The following is a 23,046-nucleotide window of genomic DNA, read 5'->3' on the forward strand; positions in this document are numbered from 1 at the left end:
CATAAAGGATCGTTGCTCCCTCGGTGTTCCGGCTACCGGGATCCTGCGCCTCAGAAGGAGGCAGCCTGTGTAGGGCTGTTCTCCTTCTGATATCCACTCCTTTGCTTTGCATTCCTTCACGCTTTCTGCAATATGTTCTGCTTTCTATCTGTCTTTTTCCTAGGAGCTGCAGCACTTCAGGCCGCAGGGCTCCTCTGCTTCCTTTCCCTCTGTCTTTCTGACAGGAACTGAACCTTTTCCCTCCAGATCAGGATGTTCTCATAGGGGAGTTCACCTTAAACAGGCTTAGAGCTCCCCCTTCTGGTCTGGAGTGTGAACATGTTGCATGCATTGTGTTACCTGACAAACAGTTCTCCTTCATTGCCTCCAAACATAGCATCACTCTCCCCGAGAGGAAAGCGATACCACTGCGACGACCAGGACCCTGGGGTGCCGCAGGAGTGTTTGTCACCGACCGAGACAGCGCTCCTGAAGATATCTGGTTCCTGAGCTGCTGTTGTGTTTTCTACATTTCGACCATTATATGAACCAAGGGGGACGCAAGGAGGATTTAAGCAACCTCACTTTGGACTCCAACATCGCCTTAAAAATAAGGTAAAAAAACCCGCAATATTTCCCATCTGGAGTTTATTGATGTGCAGGAATAGCTGGATTAAGAAAAATCTGCATTGAATTAAGTGGACTCCAATCTGCAGGTTTTATATATATTAATGACATTTTAGGGGATGGATACATTTATGTATTTTTTAGCCAGATCTATTAAAAACATTTTTTCTTCATTACTAGTACAGAGGGTATGTGTAGGCACAAACTATATGAGTTTTCTCCACAAAGTGAAATGTGATGTGTTGTGAAGAGTCATAAGAGGGAGCCAGGTTTAGTGAGAATAGTGAGTGCAACTATGGAGTATAATACAGGATGTATAACTCAGAATAAGTACAGGATAAATAATGTAATGTATGTACACAGTGACTGCACCAGCAGAATACTGAGTGCAGCTCTGAAGTATAATATAGGATGTAACTCAGGATCATTACAGGATAAGTAATGTAATGTATGTACACAGTGACTCCACCAGCAGAATAGTGAGTGCAGCTCTGGAGTATAATACAGGATGTAACTCAGGATCAGTACAGGATAAGTAATGTAATGTACAGTATGTACACAGTGACTCCACCAGTAGAATAGTGAGTGCAGCTGTGGAGTATAATACAGGATGTAACCCAGGATCAGTACAGGATAAGTAATGTAATGTATGTACACAGTGACTGCACCAGCAGAATAGTGAGTGCAGCTCTGGAGGATAATACAGGATGGAACTCAGGATCAGTACAGGATAAGTAATGTAATGTATGCACACAGTGACTGCACCAGCAGAATAGTGAGTGCAGCTCTGGAGTATAATACAGGATGTAACTCAGGATCAGTACAGGATAAGTAATGTAATGTATGTACACAGTGACTGCACCAGCAGAATAGTGAGTGCAGCTCTGGAGTATAATACAAGATGTAACTCAGGATCAGTACAGGATAAGTAATGTAATGTATGTACACAGTGACTGCACCAGCAGAATAGTGAGTGCAGCTCTGGAGTATAATACAGGATGTAACTCAGGATCAGTACAGGATAAGTAATGTAATGTATGTACACAGTGACTGCACCAGCAGAATAGTGAGTGCAGCTCTGGGGTATAATACAGGATGTAACTCAGGATCAGTAGAGGATAAGTAATGTAATGTATGTACACAGTGACTGCACCAGCAGAATAGTGAGTGCAGCTCTGGGGTATAATATAGGATGTAACTCAGGATCAGTAGAGGATAAGTGATGTATTTGTACAAAATTCAGAGTCATTTTCTTCTCAACCCCAAGATATATAAATTGGCTGTCTCGGCTGCCAGGTCATGTCAGCAGCGTGTGATGACTTAGCATGAATATTAGTTAATCATAATGGAATTACGAGCCAAGTTACCAAACTGGGCTTCTAAAATGATAAAGAATTTAGACAAACATTCTATTACTTTATATCTGACACCTATTGGGATGAGATCAAGATCTGAGCAGATTGCAGATCATGGTGCATACGCTACATGACAATATAAGAGAATAAATCTTGTGGAAATATAAAGTATGTACCCCTTTCCTGAGCTTAAGATGAAACCATCTGACCTCACAAGTCGTTGCTTAGTCTGGAAAACGTTACATCGGTCGACCCCCCGTAAGATGGAGGGAGGCTGTTCGACCGTACTCATGCGCTCACTGGTATAAATCCCTTTTATGGTTCATTGAAACTTTTCCCAACCTTCCGAATTCTGACAGATTTTACTAAACACATAGAAATAAGTCGCGGTGGCGGATTTCCCTGCTATATTATTTCATAAAGGAAAGTTTTCATCCGGTGCTTTTTCATTAGACCTAATTAAAGGTTCTGTGGGTGCCAGTCTTTCCACACACAGTGGAAGGAGAGAGCGAGAAGAAAGCTTTCCCCATAATATGGACTCACATCTGCCTTATATCCGTGCATCTGAGCCAAACTAATGACAGACTCGCGGCACCGAGAATTCAGTGTTACAAGACGCAGACGTGACTCATGGGCTGTGTGCGATGAGGAATATTATTAAACATGGCTCGTAAACCCCCCCTATTATGATTGTTTAATACTCATACTAAGTCGTCACAAGCTGCTGACATGACCTGGCAGCCGAGACATCCATATTACATCTCAGGTCCACTCTGTGTATTGGTGATGAATTCTCTCAGAAAAATATAGACTACACCAAAGTAATAAGAAGAACATAACTCTGAATTCTGTATAAATACATTACATTACTTATCCTGTACTGATCCTGAGTTACATCCTGTATTATACTCCAGAGCTGCACTCACTATTCTGCTGGTGCAGTCACTGTGTACATACATTACTTATCCTGTACTGATCCTGAGTTACATCCTGTATTATACTCCAGAGCTGCACTCACTATTCTGCTGGTGGAGTCACTGTGTACATACATTACATGACTTATCCTGTACTGATCCTGAGTTACATCCTGTATTATACTCCAGAGCTGCACGCACTATTCTGCTGGTGCAGTCACTGTGTACATACATTACATTACTGATCCTGAGTTACATCTTGTATTATACTCCAGAGCTGCACTCACTATTCTGCTGGTGGAGTCACTGTGTACATACATTACATTACTTATCCTGTACTGATCCTGAGTTACATACTGTATTATACTCCAGAGCTGCACTCACTATTCTGCTGGTGGAATCACTGTGTACATACATTACATTACTTATCCTGTACTGATCCTGAGTTACATCCTGTATTATACTCCAGAGCTGCACTCACTATTCTGCTGGTGCAGTCACTGTGTACATACATTACATTACTTATCCTGTACTGATCCTGAGTTACATCCTGTATTATACCCCAGAGCTGCACTCTCTATTCTGCTGGTGGAGTCACTGTGTACATACATTACATTACTTATCCTGTACTGATCCTGAGTTACATACTGTATCTCTTTTTATTATAAAAGTACAAAACAAAACTTACAGGCAAAGCTTACAGACAAACTCAATAACAAAACAAATTATTTACAATCCCCAAAAAGTCCAATGTCCAGCAGATTTATACAAACAAAATGTTCCTCCATTTCATTAATACCCCCAGCAAGGGAAGAGACCTCAACCTATATCCTTTTTCCCCCTCATACACACATACCCACGCATTCATCCCTAGAAAAATAAACAAGTCGGCCAACTGCCCTAAACAAAGTAAATAGGCCACCTGGCCGAAACTTAATCATATATTTTTATATATTTTTTTATTTTATATATTTTTTTATAATTTTTTTTATTATTATTTTTTCCTCTCCTAAACTATACCACCACCATTCCCCCAAAGGTCCCACGAAAGTTTGTGGCCTATCACACCAGGTCCCACGAGAGTTTGCGGCCTATCACACCAGGTCCCACCAAAGTTTGTGGCCTTTCCTATACAGCAAGGTCCATAAAAGTTTATGGCCTTTTTTTTCCTCTTCTTGGCATCCCGCCGGACGTCCATTCTCCAAAACCCATTCCCCCACCCCCCAAGAAACCCGCCCCCCCACCTAAACTAAATCCCCCTACACGCATCATAGTACACATGTAACATATATATACAACCTTATAATAACATATCAATAATAACATAATAATAATAACCACTACACACCTTAACCATGACCAAAGAACAGGCCCAAGTTCAATGCTTGCAAGCCCTATACCCAGGTTACCAATTACAAAACAAAAATCTGTAAGTGAGGGTTACAGCCCACCACCAGGAACTGGAGACCAGAGGCTCTCACCCTAATCTACCGCACATCACCCTGACCCTCCCTAACAACACAAAAGAGAAAATCCTGTCCCTATAGCCCTACCAATCTCTCCCTACCTGCCCCTATCTGTCCCTCACTGACCCTCACTACCAACCTAATACTAACTACCTGTCCCTAAAGACTGTCCCTATCTGTCCCTCCCTGTCCCTACACATCTATCTGACCCTACAAAATAAAGATAAAAGGATAAAACTCAACCCTATCATAGGCACACAGAACCTAACTCTCCCTAGGGCACATTAAAGGAGAAACCCCTCCATAGAAGAGAGGCCCTCCCTGCACCCAGCCTCTCAAACTCCAGCACGCGCACTTTTGCCAGGTCACCCAGGATGTTCCTAATCACCTCTTCCCTGGGGAGGACTTTCCGCTGAGTAGACACTAGACACCGTGCATTCCACGTGTGGAACCTAGTTACTAAACTAACTAAGAAAACAGTGCCCCGATCTCGGCCACCAAGGGACCTGAATGCCCCATAGGCCCACTCCGCATAGGAAAGGCCTGCCAGCCTGGGCCAGCCAATGGAAGCACCCACCCTGCTATAGACCTCTGTATTAAAGGGACACCGAAGCAGGAAATGCTCCATGCTTTCAAGCATGCCGCCACACTCCTCGCGGGGACAATCCCGGTCATCAGAGCGTCTGCACTTCAGGTTGTCCCTCACATACAGCTTCCCATGGAAGCAGCGCCAAGCCAAGTCCCAAAACTTCAAGGGGATCCTCTTAGAGTTCAATAACCCGAGCCCCACCTCCAGATCCCAGCTTGGGCAATCCCTGAGCGCCAGGGGCTTCTGAAAGTGGGTCAACAGGACCCTATTGTCAAGAAACCTTCTCAACATGGTCCTGATCTCCCACACTCCCAGACCCCACCGACGAATCACCTTCAGAACTGGGGTAGTATAAGCCGGAAGATGCCCATGAGGTGTACGAAGGTCCTTCACCTGCCCTCCTGTCTCCCATTCCTGGAAGAAAGGCCGAAACCACCCCCTACAGGAGAATACCCACAGAGGAGCCCTCTCTAACCAGAGGTTGGCGATGTTTGCCTTAAGAAAGGTGTTTACTAGAAACACCACTGGGTTGACCATACCCAACCCTCCTAGTCTCCTCGTGCGGTACGTGACCTCCCTCTTGATTAGGTTCAGCCTATTTCCCCATAATAATTGGAAAAACAGGCTGTAAACCCGTGTCCAAAGAGGCTCTGGCAAGATGCAGACGCTGCCCAGATATATTAGCAAAGGAAGCAAATAGCCCTTGGCAAGACTAACCCTTTCCCTTAGGGTCAAAGACCAACCCTTCCACTGATTCACCTTCTGAGCGGCAATCTTAAGTCTGCCCTCCCAGTTTTGCTGGGGATAGTCCCCCGGGCCGAAACTGATGCCTAATATTTTTGCTGTGGCCTGAGGCCCTGGAAGGGTGTCCGGGAGATCAAAACTTGGATCTCCCCCTCCCAGCCAGAGACTCTCACACTTGTCCCGGTTGATCATGGATCCGGATGCCACCGAGTAGCGTTCAACCTCAGACATCACCCAATCTGCTTCCTCTCTCGAGGATACAAAAAGGGAAACATCGTCAGCGTACGCCACTACCCTCAAGGCGGCCTCAGGATCCGCCTGGTCCATCCTGACTCCCACCAACGGTCCACGCTCCACCCTCCTTAAAAGGGGGTCGATCGCAAACACGTATAACAGTGGGCTCAGAGGACAGCCCTGGCGGACACCAGACCTCACCTCAAAAGGGTGTCCGACCCAACCGTTCACGAGCGGAAAAGTCTCTGCCCCATTGTATAAAACTCTCAACCAATCAACAAACCTCCCAGGCAGACCATATCTCAGAAGGACGGACCAGAGGTACTCATGGTTAACCCGGTCAAAGGCCTTCGCCTGATCTAAGGACAGCAAGTACCCCTTCCAGTGACCCGCCCTGCCCTGCTCCACTGCCTCCCGGACACCGAGCACAGCACTAAATGTACTGCGGCCTGGAACAGAGCAGTGTTGGGCCCCCGAAATGAGCCGGGGCGCAAACTGCACCAACCGATTAAAAAGCACCTTTGCCAAAACCTTTCGGTCCATATTGAGAAGCGCTATGGGACGCCAATTCTCAATACGGGACGAGTCTTTACCCTTTGACAGGATAATCAGGGCTGACTTCCTCATTGAACTGGGCAGAATGTCCGAGGAGAGACACTCATTAAACATCTCAGTCAAGAGGGGGACCAAAGAGTCCCTAAAAGTCTTGTAGAACTCGGATGTTAAGCCATCCGGACCGGGCGACTTTTTGGGCCGGAGCCCATCAATCGCCCGTCTCACTTCCTCTTCCCTGATTGCTTCTGTCAAAACATGAAGAGAGGGGTCATCCCCTGGCTCAGGGATGGTTTCAGTCAGGAAAGCTGACATCTCATCTCGATCAGGATCCCTCCTCCCCAAGAGGTGCAAGTAGAAGGATCTGACCACCTCCAGAATCCCCGATTTGGATCTGTTCAGGGACCCCGTACTGTCAATCAGTCCTCTCACCATCTTACAATTCACTGACAACCTGCAGTTTCTGTAAGGGTCGGGCGAGCGGTACCTCCCGAAATCCCTCTCAAAAACCAAGGATGTGTGCCTATCATACTGGCACCCCTTGAGCAAGGTCTTCACCCTGGAGATTTCCTCTCGGTCCCCTCCAGTCGAGACGAGCTGCTCGAGTTTCCTCCCCAGCTCCCGATACAGGCGGTACCTGTTCAGGCCCCTGAGGCTTGAGAGCTGACGGAAGAACCCCGCGACCCTTCTTTTGAAGATCTCCCACCACTCAGACTTACTGCTACAAAGACCCAAGAGAGGTACCTGGCTCTGAAGAAATTCCTCAAAGGACTGTCTTACTTCCGCCTCTTCCAGAAGGGACGAATTCAGCTTCCATAGGCCTCTCCCCATGCGGGGGGTCTCTGTAACATTCAAAGTAAAGAAAATGAAACAGTGATCGGAGAACTCCACCTCAACAGCGGACACTGCAGAAGAGACGGCTTCCTCCTTTAAAAAAAAACCTATCTATCCTAGACCTACAGCTTCCCCTAAAAAAGGTGAAACCCCCGTGACCTGGGGTGTGCCGGATGTGGACATCCACCAGGCGAGCTTCACTTACTATGCTATTCAAGGCTACGCTATCATAAGCCAGCCAGTCTCCGGGGCCTCCCCTATCACGGAGTCTGGTTACAGTATTAAAATCCCCACCGAAGACCACCTGCCGGCTTGTAAAAAGATAGGGCTTGATCCTCAGGAAGAGACATTTAAGGTACCGTCACACTAGACGATATCGCTAGTGATCCGTGACGTTGCAGCGTCCTCGCTAGCGATATCGTCCAGTGTGACAGGCAGCAGCGATCAGGCCCCTGCTGTGATGTCGCTGGTCGGGGAAGAAAGTCCAGAACTTTATTTCGTCGCTGGACTCCCCGTAGACATCGCTGAATCGGCGTGTGTGACACCGATTCAGCGATGTCTTCACTGGTAACCAGGGTAAACATCGGGTAACTAAGCGCAGGGCCGCGCTTAGTAACCCGATGTTTACCCTGGTTACCAGCGTAAAAAAACAAACAGTACATACTTACATTCAGCTGTCTGTCCCTTGCCGTCTGGTTCCTGCACTGACTGCTGGCCGTAAAGTGAAAGCAGAGCACAGCCACAGCGGTGAGTCACCGCTGTGTGACTCACCGCTGTGCTGTGCTTTCACTTTCACTTTACGGCCAGCAGTCAGTGCAGGAACCAGACGGCAAGGGACAGACAGCTGAATGTAAGTATGTACTGTTTGTTTTTTTACGCTGGTAACCAGGGTAAACATCGGGTTACTAAGCGCGGCCCTGCGCTTAGTTACCCGATGTTTACCCTGGTTACCGGGAACCTCGGGATCGTTGGTCGCTGGAGAGCTGTCTGTGTGACAGCTCTCCAGCGACCAAACAGCGACGCTGCAGCGATCCGGATCGTTGTCGGTATCGCTGCAGCGTCGCTAAGTGTGACGGTACCTTTACGGTCCCACTTAGATTGCGGGCCATAGATATTGATGAGCCGAAGCTCCTGTCCCCTCATGAAGACGTCAAGGACCAAACATCTCCCCATTTCTATCTCAATCACCCGTCTGCATTCCACCTCCGCGTTCTTAAAAAGGACCGCTACCCCGCTATACGGCTCGGCCGCAAGAGACCAGTATGAGGGCCCACTCCTCCATTCCCTCTTTGCTTTGTAGATGGACCCCAGGTCCGTTAGTCTGGTCTCCTGCAAAAATAAAATATCAGCTTCAACCCGGGTGAAAAAAATCAAAGGCCGTAAATCTAGCCGTATCTGACTTTATGCTGGCGACATTAATTGACGCCAGAGTCAACGGGGTAGGTTCCGCCATCATGGGTGATTGAGTTAGATGGCCTGTTTTTTAACCGTACCCCCTGATTTCCTCTTCCCCTCTGAGGAGGAGCCCGACTCACCCCTCCTCTTTAAGGACACCGAGGTGTCCATATCCTCCTTTACAGTACTGGGCTTCCCAGAAATAGATTCCTCGCCCCTGGACCCCGAGGTAGTCCCCCCCCCAGAGGAGTGTGAATCCCCCGGAGGACAGACCTCACCATTCCCCGAAGGCACCCCAGATGTTGCGTCCGGCCCTTCACCCCCGACCTCCGACACAGCAGAGTCATCGAGGGCTTGGAACCGATTGGAGAGGGGGATCAGAGGGGAGTCGGTGAGCCCTTCCGTAGGCACCCCAGTGGCCAGGGGGGGGGCTTAGATTTTTTAGCCTTGTTCTTCTTCTTCCGACTCTTACCAGTACGATTGTCACCCGTTTTTTTAGGCTGCTCCACCACCTCTTCATCCAGACTTTCATACTGGGAAGAGTTATCAGAAGCAGCCAACTCCTCCCTCTCCATCCTCCGGATCTCCTCGCTCACCGCCTTCTCCCCCAGGGCCTCAGAGGCTTCGGCTGCCGCGTCCAGGCTGGGGGCAGTCATCACCCCAGTTGCCTGAGGCTTATCCTGCCCCCTGCCCTTACGGCGCCTCACCTGTTGCCACTGGTGGGCAGATGTACCAGCCTCGCCTTTCCTCACTGACCCCTCAGCTCCCCTCAAGCCTCCACCCTCAGCCCCAGCAGAAGCTGCACCACCAGGGACCCCCCCGGGGCTCCCTCCTGCCGGGCCAGAGATGGTGCTGGAAAAGGAACGGGGGCAGCGGCTATACGGGTGACCTAGGTCACCACACAGGTGACACCTAATGTCACCACAGGCTGCGGCAAGATGGCCTACCCCGCCACACAAGGCACATTTCTGCACCTTGCAGCCTGCGCTGAAGTGGCGGGGATCACCGCACCTGTGGCAGACCTTCGGTTGCCCCTGGTAGAAGATCTGGATTCTGTCCCTCCCCAGAAATGCTGAGGAGGGGATGTGGGTGACCGTACCTCCTGAAACCTTCAACTTTACCATGAAGGTCCAGCCCCCTGACCAAATGCCAAACTCGTCCCTATTTTTCTTAGGGACCTCGGTGACTTCCCCATAACGGGAAAGCCACGTCATTATGTCGACCCCAGAGAGTGACTCGTTACTTGTCAGAACGGTCACCCTCTTTACACTACTTTGACGAGACACCGCCTGCACGGCAAAGTCTCGCCAGCCGGGCTCCCCCTTTGCCAGTTCAAAATTCGACCAGAAAAGCTCCAAGCCCTCCGGCCGAACAAAACTGACATCGAAGAAGGAGGTGCCAAACGGATGAATCAGGGCAAAGATGTCCGTTGCCCTGAAGTCCATCTTCAGAAGGAGCTCCACAACCCTCGCCCTTGGCGGGCACGCTTCACTGCCCCTCCACCGAAGACGGACCACATTCCGCCTGGCCACCCCCTGCCCGGCTGTCGGGAGGGACCAAACCGTTTCCCCTTCCCTTTTATCTTGGAAGGCAGCCAGGCCATGTCTATCCAGCCAAAAGGCCAAGTCCACCACTCTTCCCTCTACTTCGATCGTCCGTTCTCCCTTTTTGAGGGCCTCCAGGAAACAGCGCCACAAGATGCTATCCCTGAGGTCCAGAGGCGAGGAAACCTCTTGATTAGACCCCGAGGCTCCAACCACCACCCCCGAATAACTCAGAGGACCTGTGGCCGGGGGGGCAGATGGACCGGCCCCCTCCCCCCTTCTCCCACTACCATCAGACACCGTACTCACACTTGCCACGATATTCACACTTGCCACCTCAGACGCACTGCCACTCGCATCCTCAACCACAGACACTTCCATACCCGCACCCTCCTCATCCACTCCATCAGTCACCGCACTCTCACTCACATGCACACTGGGGTCAGTACTATTTTGCCTCACCTTTTGGGTATTTCCAGGTTTTGTTTTCCCACTGCTACCGTCACCTACTGGTGGCATCTTCCCTGCTCGGGGGTTTGGAACACACAGTGCTGCTGTCCCTTTAAGAGTCCTGCTGCCATTGGTTTTAAGCAGCACTGTCTGACTTTCCACCACAGCAGGCACAGAGCTTCCTCCCTCACTGGCAGGTAGGAAGTCAGGAGCAGACCCGCCTCCAGCTCCATCCTGCCTTGTGGCCAGAGCCCCCACCGCAGGTAAGCCCCCCGACACAGGGGACCCCGCCAGGCAGGCACCCTTGCTGCTATCTGCTGCAGCTGCAGTTCCTGCACCATTGCTGACCGCAGCTAAGACCATTTTTTTTTCTTTTGCTTTGGAAGCCACGCCCCCAGCTGCACAGCACAGCTATCCAAAGCTGCTCCTACATGGGCAGCGGGTGCCTAGGAGGCCACGCCCCCTGAGACCGGCCGCAGCGGGACCCCCAGAGCCGACCCAGAGCTGGATCCACCCCCAGGAATCCCCCCAGCGGTACCAGTCCCCCGAGGCACAGCACCCCCCACCACCACACCCTGGGCCACAAACAGCATGGCCACAGCAACTCCAGCGGATGGCCCCAGGCTAGGCCACTCCCCCTCAGCATCCACCAGCGGCGGTGCCCCCAATGCAGGAGACCCCGACTTCACCGCAGACCCCGCCAGGGGAGCTTCCACCATTTTCTTTTTATGAGCCTGTTCAGCCGTAGCCGCAGGCCCCTTACCCTTTACTTTACTAGGTGCCTGGGTCTCCAGAAGCGATCCAGCTTTAACGGATCCGTAAGTGGGGGACCCAGACACCTCAGCGCTCACCGCCGGAGATGCGGTCCCGGCTGTCACTCTCCTGCCCACCACTGGGCCACCCTCCACATCATGCTCCATATCAGACACATCACTACCCCCTCCGTTACCACAAACAGAGGCAGCGCCCTGCGTGTCATGGCCTGTAATCTACCCGCTCCCTCGCTGCGGACCCACAACAGAGGCCGAGCCGGGGTGGGTAGCGGGTGCCGCACAGCGGGACCGGGGGGCCCCAGAGAGGGGGACATACACGAATTTCTGCACAGTAGATGTTTTCTGCTTATTCCTCTTCTTAGCCTTTCTCTTCATCCCCCTCCTGGTTGCCTCGTCCTCGCAGATCTCATCCCCGAACCTCAGCTGGTTAAAACGGATCGGGGACTCGATCTGCCGGATCTGCTGCATGACGAGGCAGCCCCCCTCACTGCTACTACTCCCACCATCCTCATCCTCCCCCTCGCTCCCGCTGTCCCCTGAAGGGCCAGAATCTGACGGGAGAGCCACCTGCTCAGGGGCTATCCCGCTATGCGACGCCTGGAGATCTCTTACCAGGCCACCAGGCGGTGGGTAGGGCACGACCTCCTCCTCACATTCCTCTTCCTCATCATCCTCCTCCACCACCTCCTCCTCCACCACCTGGCCGGAGTTCCGTGACCCCTCCAGAGCCCCACCGGCCATGGCTCTGAACCGGTCATCGTTCTCCAGCTTTTCACGGAAGGGCCCGCTGCCATCCAGGATCTTACATCTCTGGCTTTCCAGGTCTTGTATGGATTTCTTGATCTTCTTGACCGCGGCGGATAGCTCGGCCTTCTTATTGCCGGAGGCCCTGTCAGACCTCTCCTTAGCTACCCTCAACTCCCCCCAGAGGGATTTTAGCTTCCTTGAGGCGTCCTCATACTCGCAGAGGTGCGCATGGACACGGGAACCATAGACCAGGGCAGATTCTCTAGCCGCCTTGGTGCCCCAACCAAGAGGCACCGCTGCAGCACCCCTGATCGTACTCGGCCTACCTCCGGGGGAAGGAGCCGCCGCGGCCTCAGGGGTCCTCCGGGTCTTCATGTTGGATCCTTGGCCAGATCTTGTGGCCCTAGCCGGAGTTGGAGTCCTCCCACCCCCCGCCGGCTTGGACCGGGAGGTGGGAGCCGGGGGCCCAGCCCCGGAGGCCAGTCCCAAAATGAGCCTTCTTTCCAAAAAGTCCTGGATGGAAAACTTTACCTCCCTTCCCAGGAGCTCTCTCTAGGCAGCACACAGAGCACACGGCAAACAGGCTCCGCCTCTTCCTGTATGACACCCCAGAGCTGCACTCACTATTCTGCTGGTGGAGGCACTGTGTACATACATTACATTACTTATCCTGCACTGATCCTGAGTTACATCCTGTATTATGCTCCAGAGCTGCACTCACTATTCTGCTGGTGCAGTCACTATGTACATACATTACTGATCCTGTACTGATCCTGAGTTACATCCTGTATTATACCCCAGAGCTGCACTCTCTATTCTGCTGGTGGAGTCACTGTGTACATACATTACATTACTGATCCTGAGTTACATCCTGTATTATACTCCAGAGCTGCACTCACTATTCTGCTGGTGGAGTCACTGTGTACATACATTACATTACTGATCCTGTACTGATCCTGAGTTACATCCTGTATTATGCTCCAGAGCTGCACTCACTATTCTGCTGGTGCAGTCACTGTGTACATACATTACTGATCCTGTACTGATCCTGAGTTACATACTGTATTATACTCCAGAGCTGCACTCACTATTCTGCTGGTGCAGTCACTGTGTATATACATTACTGATCCTGTACTGATCCTGAGTTACATCCTGTATTACACTCCAGAGCTGAACTCACTATTCTGCTGGTGGAGTCACTGTGTACATACATTACATTACTTATCCTCTACTGATCCTGAGTTACATCCTGTATTATACCCCAGAGCTGCACTCACTATTCTGCTGGTGGAGTCACTGTGTACATACATTACATTACTTATCCTCTACTGATCCTGAGTTACATCCTGTATTATACTCCAGAGCTGCACTCACTATTCTGCTGGTGGAGTCACTGTGTACATACATTACATTACTTATCCTCTACTGATCCTGAGTTACATCCTGTATTATACCCCAGAGCTGCACTCACTATTCTGCTGGTGCAGTCACTGTGTAAATACATTACTGATCCTGTACTGATCCTGAGTTACATCCTGTATTATACCCCAGAGCTGCACTCACTTTTCTGCTGGTGCAGTCACTGTGTACATACATTACATTACTTATCCTGTGCTGATCCTGAGTTACATCCTGTATTATACTCCAGAGCTGAACTCACTATTCTGCTGGTGCAGTCACTGTGTACATACATTACATTACTTATCCTGTACCGATCCTGAGTTACATCCGGTATTATGCTCCAGAGCTGCACTCACTATTCTGCTGGTGCAGTCACTGTGTATATACATTACATTACTTATCCTGTACCGATCCTGAGTTACATCCGGTATTATGCTCCAGAGCTGCACTCACTATTCTGCTGGTGCAGTCACTATGTATATACATTACTGATCCTGTACTGATCCTGAGTTACATCCTGTATTATACTCCAGAGTTTTATATTCAAAGGCTAAATACTGTCTTGGCCTACGCTACTCCTGCTGCACTATGGGTTAAGGTCACTTGTGGCATATTTTCCCCATGTATTTGTCAACAGCGAATTTGTTGCAAAATCGCCATCTATTGGCAAGTTCAATGCAGATAAATCTGCAGCAGAAAAGTACCAGATGTGTCCATAAACGGTCACTCCAAGAATACCAAGTAATTCCTGTGAGTCGGCCTATCTCAGAGCTCACAGAAGGTGCAGCACGCCGGCTCCTTGTCACCAATTGTACTTGCATCTTTCATTCGTACTAATGGAGATCCCTTTCACACTTCATATACTTCTTTTTATTTTTGTCTTAAATGGTTAATCATTAAGTATGTGAAAGTTTGATCCCTTTAATAGCGGTGCCCTCGTAGCTTGCATTTTTCTATACATTTAAAAGTTTGTTACATTGTTTCACTGGAAATAAGAAGTTATATCATGGTGTTAGAATCAGTGAGGTTTTCTTAAAAAAAATACAGACAAGTAGGAAAATTCCAGAACTTGACAAACATCTTAACCCCTTTTTCCCCCAGGGGTGGTTTGCACGTTAATGACCGGGCCAATTTTTACATTTCTGACCACTGTGGCCGGGCGCCACCTCCTCAGCACTGTTTTGAAATCAGCCAGCGCCTGTGGTCTTTTGTCACGTCCTTAATTTTGGAAACAAAATTTTTTTTTGTTAGGGAGTTGTAAGGGTTAAAATTTGACCAGCAATTTCTCATTTTTACATCACCATTTTTCTTTTAGGGACCATGTCACATTTTAAGTCATTTTGAGGGATCTATATGATAGAAAATACCCAAGTGTGACACCATTCTAAAAACTGCACCCCTCAACGTGCCCAAAACCACATTCAAGAAGTTTATTAACCCTTCAGGTGTTTCACATCAATTTTTGGAATGTATAAAAAAAATGAACATTTAATTTTTTTTCACAAAAAATTTACTTTGCCTCCAATTTGTTTTATTTTACCAAGGGTAACAGGAGAAAATGGACCCCAAAAGTTGTTGCACAATATGTCCTGAGTACCCGGATACCCTATATGTGGGGTAAACCACTGTTTGGGCGCATGGCAAAGCTCGGAAGGGAAGGAGCGCCATTTGACTTTTCAATGCAAACTTGGCTGGAATTCAGATGGGACGCCATGTTGCATTTGAAGAGGCACTAATGTGCCCAAACATTGAAACCCCCACGAATGACACCATTTTGGAAAGTAGCACCCTAAGGAACTTATCTAGATATGTGGTGAGCACTTTGAGCCACCAAGTGCTTCACAGAAGTTTATAATGTAGAGCCGTAAAAATAAAAAATAATATTTTTTCACAAAAATGAACTTTTTGCCCCCAATTTTTTATTTTCCAAAGGTTACCAGAAAAAATTGTACGCCAAACATTGTTGTGCAATTTGTCCTGAGTACGCTGATACCCCATATGTGGGGGTAAACCACTGTTTGGGTGCATGGCAGAGCTCGGAAGGGAAGGAGCGCCGTTCTACTTTTCAATGCAAAATTGGCTGGAATTGAGATGGGACGCCATGTTGCGTTGGGAAGCCCCTGATGTGCTAAACATTGAAATCCCCCACAAGTGACACCATTTTGAAAAGTAGACCCCCTAAGGAACTAATCTAGATGTGTGGTGAGCACTTTGACCCAACAAGTGCTTCACAGAAGTTTATAATGTAGAGCCGTAAAAATAAAAAATATTTTTTCACAAAAATGAATTTTTCGCCCCCAATTTTTTATTTTCCCAAGAGTACCAGAAGAAATTGTACCCCAAAAGTTGTTGTGCAATTTGTCCTGAGTACACTGATACCCCATATGTGGGGGTAAACCACTGCTTGGGTTCATGGCAGAGCTTGGAAGGGAAGGAGTGCCGTTTGACTTTCAATGCAAAATTGGCTGGAATTGAGATGGTACGCCATGTTGCGTTTGGAGAGCCCCTGATGTGCCTAATCATTGAAACCCCCCACAAGTGACACCATTTTCAAAAGTAGACCCCCTAAGGATCTTATCTAGCTATGCTGTGAGAGCTTTGAACCCCCAAGTGTTTCACTACATGTTATAACGCAGAGCCGTGAAAATAAAAAATCCTTTTTTTTCCACAAAAAAATTTTTTTAGCCCCAGTTTTGTATTTTCCCAAGGGTAACAGGAGAAATTGGACCCCAAAACTTGTTGTACAATTTGTCCTGAGTACGCTGATACCCCATATGTGGGGAGTAACCACCGTTTGGGCACATGGCAGAGCTCGGAAGGGAAGGAGAGCCATTTAGAATACAGACTTAGATGGATTGGTCTGCAGGCGTCACGTTGCATTTTCAGAGCCCCTAATGTACGTAAACAGTAGAAAAACCCCACAAGTGACACCATTTTGGAAAGTAGACCCCTAAGGAACTCATCTAGATGTGTTATGAGAGCTTTGAACCCCCAAGTGTTTCACTACAGTTAATAACGCAGAGCCGTAAAAATAAAAAATCATTTGTTTCCACAAAAATTACCTTTAACACCCAGTTTTGTATTTTCCCAAGGATAACAGGAGAAATTGGTCCCCAAAAGTTGCTGTTCAATTTGTCCTGAGTACACTGATACCCCATATATGAAAGGGGGAACCATCGTTTGGGCGCATGGCAGAGCGCGGAAGGGAAGGAGCGCGTTTGGAATGCAGACTTAGATGGATTGGTCTGCAGGCGTCACGTTGCATTTGCAGAGACCCTGATCTACCTAAACAGTAGAAACCCCCCATAAGTGACCCCATATTGGAAACTAGACCCCCCAAGGAACTTATCTAGATGTGTTGTGAGAACTTTGAACCCCCAAGTGTTTCACTAAAGTTAATAAAGCAGAGCCGTGAAATTAAAAAATCATCTTTTTCCACAAAAATTATCTTTAACACCCAGTTTTGTATTTTCCCAAGGGTAACAGGAGAAATTGGTCCCCAAAAGTTATTGTCCAATTTGTCCTGAGTACGCTGATACCCCATGTATGGGGGGAACCACCGTTTGGGCGCATGGCAGAGCTCGGAAGGGAAGGAGCGCCAATTGGAATGCAGACTTAGATGGATTGGTCTGCAGGCTTCACGTTGCATTTGCAGAGCCCCTGATGTACCTAAACAGTAGAAACCCCCCAAAAGTGACCCCATATTGGGACCTAGACCCCCCAAGGAACTTATCTAGATGTGTTGTGTTTATAAAGTTGTTTTGTCCCACAAAAACGTTTTTTAGCCCCCCAAATTTTTAATTTCCCAAAGGTAACAAGAGAAATTGGACCCAAGAATTTGTTGTCCAATTTGTCCTGAGTACGCTGATACCCCATATGTTGGAGTAAACCCCTGTTTGGGCGAACGGGAGAGCTCGGAAGAGATGGAGCACTGTTTTACTTTTTCAGCGCAGAATTGGCTGGAATTTAGATCGGACGCCATGTCGCGTTTGGAGAGCCCTGATGTGCCTAAACAGTAACCACACCCCTAACCCCAACCCTAACCACACCCCTAACTCCAACACACCCCTAATCCCAACCATAACCCTAACCACACCCCTAAACCTGACACTCCCCTAACCCTAATCCCAACCGTAAATGTAATCCAAACCCTAACCCTGGCCCCAACCCTAACCCTAGCCCCAACCCTAGCCCCAACCCTAGCCCCAACCCTAACCCTAACCATAGCCCTAACCCTAGACCTAACCCAAGCCCTAACCCTAATGGGAAAATGGAAATAAATACATTTTTTAAATTTTATTATTTTTCCCTAACTAAGGGGGTGATGAAGGGGGGGTTTGATTTACTTTTATAGCGGGTTTTTTAGTGTATTTTTATGATTGGCAGCTGTCACACACTAAAAGACTCTTTCTATTGCAAAAAAAATTTTTTTGCGTTACCACAATTTGAGAGCTATAATTTTTCCATATTTTGGTCCACAGAGTCATGTGCGGTCTTGTTTTTTGCGGGACGAGCTTACGTTTTTATTGGTAACATTTTCGGGCACGTGACATTTTTTGATCACTTTTTATTCCGATTTTTGTGAGGCAGTATGACCAAAAACCAGCTATTCATGAATTTCTTTTGGGGGGGCGTTTATACCATTCCGTGTTTGGTAAAATGGATAAAGAAGTTTTATTCTTCGGGTCAGTACGATTACAGCGATACCTCATTTATATCTTTTTTATGTTTGGTGTTTTTATACGATAAAAACTATTCTATAGAAAAAATAATTATTTTTGCATCGCTTTATTCCAAGGACTATAACTTTTTTATTTTTTCACTGATGATGCTGTATGGCAGCTCCTTTTTTGCGGGACAAGATGACATTTTCAGCGGTACCATGGTTATTTATATCTGCCTTTTTGATCGCGTGTTATTCCACTTTTTGTTCGCCAGTATGATAATAAAGCGTTGCTTTTTTGCCTCGTTTTTAAAAAATTTTTTTTTATGGTATTCACTGAAGGGGTTAACTAGTGGGCCAGTTTTATAGGTGGGGTCGTTACGGATGTGGCGATACTAAATATGTGTACTTTTATTGTTTTTTTTATTTAGATAAATGAATGTATTTATTGGAACAATATATGTATTTTTTTTTATTTATTTAGTTGTTTTTTTTTTTACACATGGAAATATTTTTTTTTAACTTTTTTACTTTGCCCCAGGGGGGGACATCACAGTAAAGTGACAGATCGCTGATCTGACACTTGCTGTGCACTGTGTCAGATCAGCGATCTGACGTGCACAGCAGGGAGGCTTCCCGGCGTCTGCTCTGAGCAGGCGCTGTAAAGCCACCTCCCTGCAGGGCCCGGATGCAGCCCTGCGGCCATTTTGGATCCGGGGCCTGCAGGGAGAAGAAGGTAGGAGACCCTCGGAGCAATGCGATCACATCGCGTGGCTCCGAGGGTCTCTGGGAAGCCCACAGGGAGCCCCCTCCCTGCGCGATGCTTCCTTATACCGCCGGAACACTGCGATCATGGGGTTAATGTGCTGGGGGCGGTCCGTGACCTCTCCTGGCACATAGTGCCGGATGTGAGCTGTGATAGACAGCTGACACCCGGCCGCGCTCCCCCCGTGAGCGCGGCCGCTCGCTATGACATACTATCCCATCGGTGGGCATACGGGCCCACCTCGACGGGATAGTACGTCTAATGTCAGAAAGGGGTTAAAGGGAATCTGTCATCATATTTTTGCAACGTAATCTGAAATCAGCATAATGTTGGGGAGGAGTCTCTGATTCCAGTGATGTATCACTTTCTGGGCTGCTTGCTACAGTTTTTATGAAATCACTGCTTTATCTGCTGCAGATCTAACAGTTCTCGGAATGCTGAGCTCTGTATTACCCTGCACATACCACTGATTGGCAGCTTTCTGTGTACTCTGTGCATAGGCAGAAATTAGTCAATCAGTGTTGGGGGCGGGGTTACACAGAGTAGGATGGATCATGGCACTATACACCTAGTCCCCTAATGATAATTTCCTGCTAATTAAACAGTGATTTCATGGAAACTACAACACACAGCCTAATAAGTGATACATCGCTGGAATCAGGGTATCTGTCTCGCCATCATACTGCTCCATGGCAAAACCTACTGACAGATTCCCTCTAAAGGAATTTTCCAGTCATCCCATCAGGTAGCACGTCTCCTGTTAGGGTAGGATCAAACAACTTTTCTTTTTTGGCTGAAGTTCTCCTTATTGAAGAGATTTTAGGGTGAAATTATTGATAAAAAAATTTGTAATAATAAATCATTTGATTACATTTCTGTTTCACTTTCTGTTTTTGTCTTTTTAGTGCAATCTTTACTTACAGTGCGACTGAGAAGATCGGCATTCTGTTCCTTCTGCTTCCAAGATGGTCGCCGCACTGGCATGGGGAGTGCAGTGGATGAGAAATGTAACGTCACTCTTCAGTCCCATGGTGGAGGGTCACTATAACGTTATTTGTATTGAGAACAGCATAGAAAAATTGGAGAATGTGCATCAAATGAACAGTCGCTTGTGAGTAGGTGCTGAAGGATGATTTTTATTTTTTTAAATAAACGAACAGCGCCATCTTATTTCATAGGCTGTGCCTTGTAGTGCAGGTAATTCCTATTAATTCACATTCAAAAGAGTTGCAATGGCAGACACGGTCTTTGAACAATGGTGGTGCTCTTTTGCATTCGATAGAAGTTCTGTAAAGAAAGTAACTATAGAGTCAGGTTTACTCAAGCGAATAAAAAATTGTTCAGTTTCATCCAGAAAAGTGCGATGATTTCTCACTTATCTTCCGCGTACAATCCGTTTTTTACACCAGCAGCTATTAATATTGTACAAGACTTTATCATTTCTTCTGTTACAGAATTGCAATGTATTCATAATAATCAGATGTTATACTGTGACTCCGTACGTCATCAGATTTTTTGTGCATCCACTGGCTTGAATGGGCGAGTCTCATCCGATTTATGAAAGAATCTAGCGCACAGTCAGTGAAAAAATTAATCACCTGCTCTGCCCCTTTGAGTAACATTGGCCCCAGTTTTTTCACTGACAGCCCTTGGGCTCAAAATACGCTAGTGTGAACGAGCCCTAGGATTGAGTCATTGTATACCAGCTGCTGGGGCTGCAGCCCCGGATTACACCTGGGGAGGCTCAAATGACCATATGGGAAGATGAATACTATTATTGACGCATGAACCTGTTAGCAATTTTGTATTGGGCCTGTTAGCGATTTTGTATTGGACTTGTTAGCCATTTTGTATTGGACCTGTTAGCGATTTTGTATTGGACCTGTTAGCGATTTTGTATTGGACCTGTTAGCCATTTTGTATTGGACCTGTTAGCCATTTTGTATTGGACCTGTTAGCCATTTTGTATTGGACCTGTTAGCCATTTTGTATTGGACCTGTTAGCCATTTTGTATTGGACCTGTTAGCGATTTTGTATAGGACCTGTTAGCCATTTTGTATTGGACCTGTTAGCGATTTTGTATTGAACCTGTTAGCCATTTTGTATTGGACCTGTTAGCGATTTTGTATTGGACCTGTTAGCGATTTTGTATTGGACTTGTTAGCGATTTTGTATTGGACCTGTTAGCCATTTTGTATTGGACCTGTTAGCGATTTTGTATTGGACCTGTTGGCGATTTTGTATTGGACTTGTTAGCGATTTTGTATTGGACCTGTTAGCGATTTTGTATTGGACCTGTTAGCCATTTTGTATTGGACCTGTTAGTGATTTTGTATTGGACCTGTTAGCGATTTTGTATTGGACCTGTTAGCTATTTTGTATTGGACCTGTTAGCTATTTTGTATTGGACCTGTTAGCGATTTTGTATTGGACTTGTTAGCCATTTTGTATTGGATTTGTTAGCGATTTTGTAATGAACCTGTTAGCGATTTTGTTTTGGGGTCCACAAGTCTCATGTTAATCTACTCCTGGGTGGCATCCTATATAGTCACCATTACATTATTTTACAAGGATATAACTTGGCCTTTCCAGAATTTCAATGGAAGAAGTAATGGAGCCATATTAATAGTCGTTCATTTTTCCTAGGAAGCGGATGATTCAAGGACTTCTATCTATAAGGAACCTTCCTTCTTCTTCTTCTTGACACCTTGTAATTCATCGAGTCCCCGGTGAAGGATCTGTGACTTTTTGTCACCTGGATAATTCCCCTACAAGTCCTTCCATCACTGATCCAGCCGTCTCCTCTCACCCCATCTGTCCTCACGATCGGTAAAAAGGCTGCGGACATTCTTCTTCATCCCGACTAACAATTTGGTAATGAAATATTGATTTTCACTTGCCTACTTATGGAACATATTAGATTCCCGCTGATAAACTGCGCCGGGCACTTTAGTCTCCACTGTCCCTTTTTCTCGCTGTCACCGATACAAAGTGCGGCTGAGGTAAAGATAATGACTGCAAACACTGATCTACTGCTCCTCATTTCATCTATTTGTGGCTCGTGACTGGGAGGAGGGGGGCATTTTTCAGAGTTGAATGTTTCGGCTGCCGCTCAGCATCCGGCCCCATCGCCGCCTGGCTTTACATTGTAACGTCCATTTTCTATTTATAAGCCCTGTGGGATAGTTTGTCTAAAGGAAATGTTTCTATTCACATCGGCTGTTACTGCTGCACCTGGGTTGGCCCATGCGGCGTCTCGCTGGGGATCGATACATCACCGTAAGTGGAAGAATTATTAACTTAAAACAGAGCTGGAGCCAGAAAAGCCCCGAACAATGTTAATCTCCAGTGCAGATTGTCCGAATGCTAACGCTTAACTGCGCGCCTGCCAGACATTTGCTTCATTTCATTATTTTTTTCTTTGCTTTATGACTTTTTTTTCCCGGTCTGTGATATGTCAGGATCTATACGTTTTATGTATTTGAAAAAAAAATGTATCTAGAAGAAGTGAACGGATTGTAAGGAATGTCTGCGGCTGCCATTAACCTTTTTAGAAACCGGGGATTTTTTGCTTGGTAAACTCTTCCTCTACCATACTTTGTAATGGGATTCTTTCATTTTGAAGGGGGATAAAAAGCAAAATGAATTGACCCAACGTCAGCTCTTTATTTTTACGTTGTTATTATTATTAGATTTTTCTCTGTTTATTATTTTTGGTGTATTTATTATTTATTGAATATTTAATGATGTTCTATTACATTGTTATGAATGCATTAAATTATTCATATTTATTGGATTTATTAAAAGTTTTATTGAACTTCTGCATGAATACAACTTTCAATCTTTCCAACAACTTTTTTTAGCTTCATATTTTAATTTCTATTTTTACATTATAAGATCCAAGAGAATTATTCTGATCAGAGTTTAATTGGAGTTTGATCGGAGTGGCAATTTTCCAGAATACTCATCAGTTTACAGTATTTATTGGAACACAATTATTTCATGTTTGATT

General features: G+C 46.8%; 1 long non-coding RNA gene across 1 annotated transcript; it reads left to right on the plus strand.

Moving 5' to 3' along the window:
* Positions 1-399: 399 nt before the first annotated feature.
* On the plus strand, positions 400-22,730 carry LOC138667464 (uncharacterized). The gene is made up of 3 exons (XR_011318771.1): positions 400-594; positions 19,939-20,144; positions 21,681-22,730. It is a non-coding gene; the product is annotated as an uncharacterized lncRNA (long non-coding RNA).
* The last annotated feature ends 316 nt before the right edge of the window (positions 22,731-23,046 follow it).

The sequence above is a fragment of the Ranitomeya imitator genome, chromosome 2, assembly GCF_032444005.1.
Source record: "Ranitomeya imitator isolate aRanImi1 chromosome 2, aRanImi1.pri, whole genome shotgun sequence".
Classification (NCBI taxonomy): Eukaryota; Metazoa; Chordata; class Amphibia; order Anura; family Dendrobatidae; genus Ranitomeya; species Ranitomeya imitator.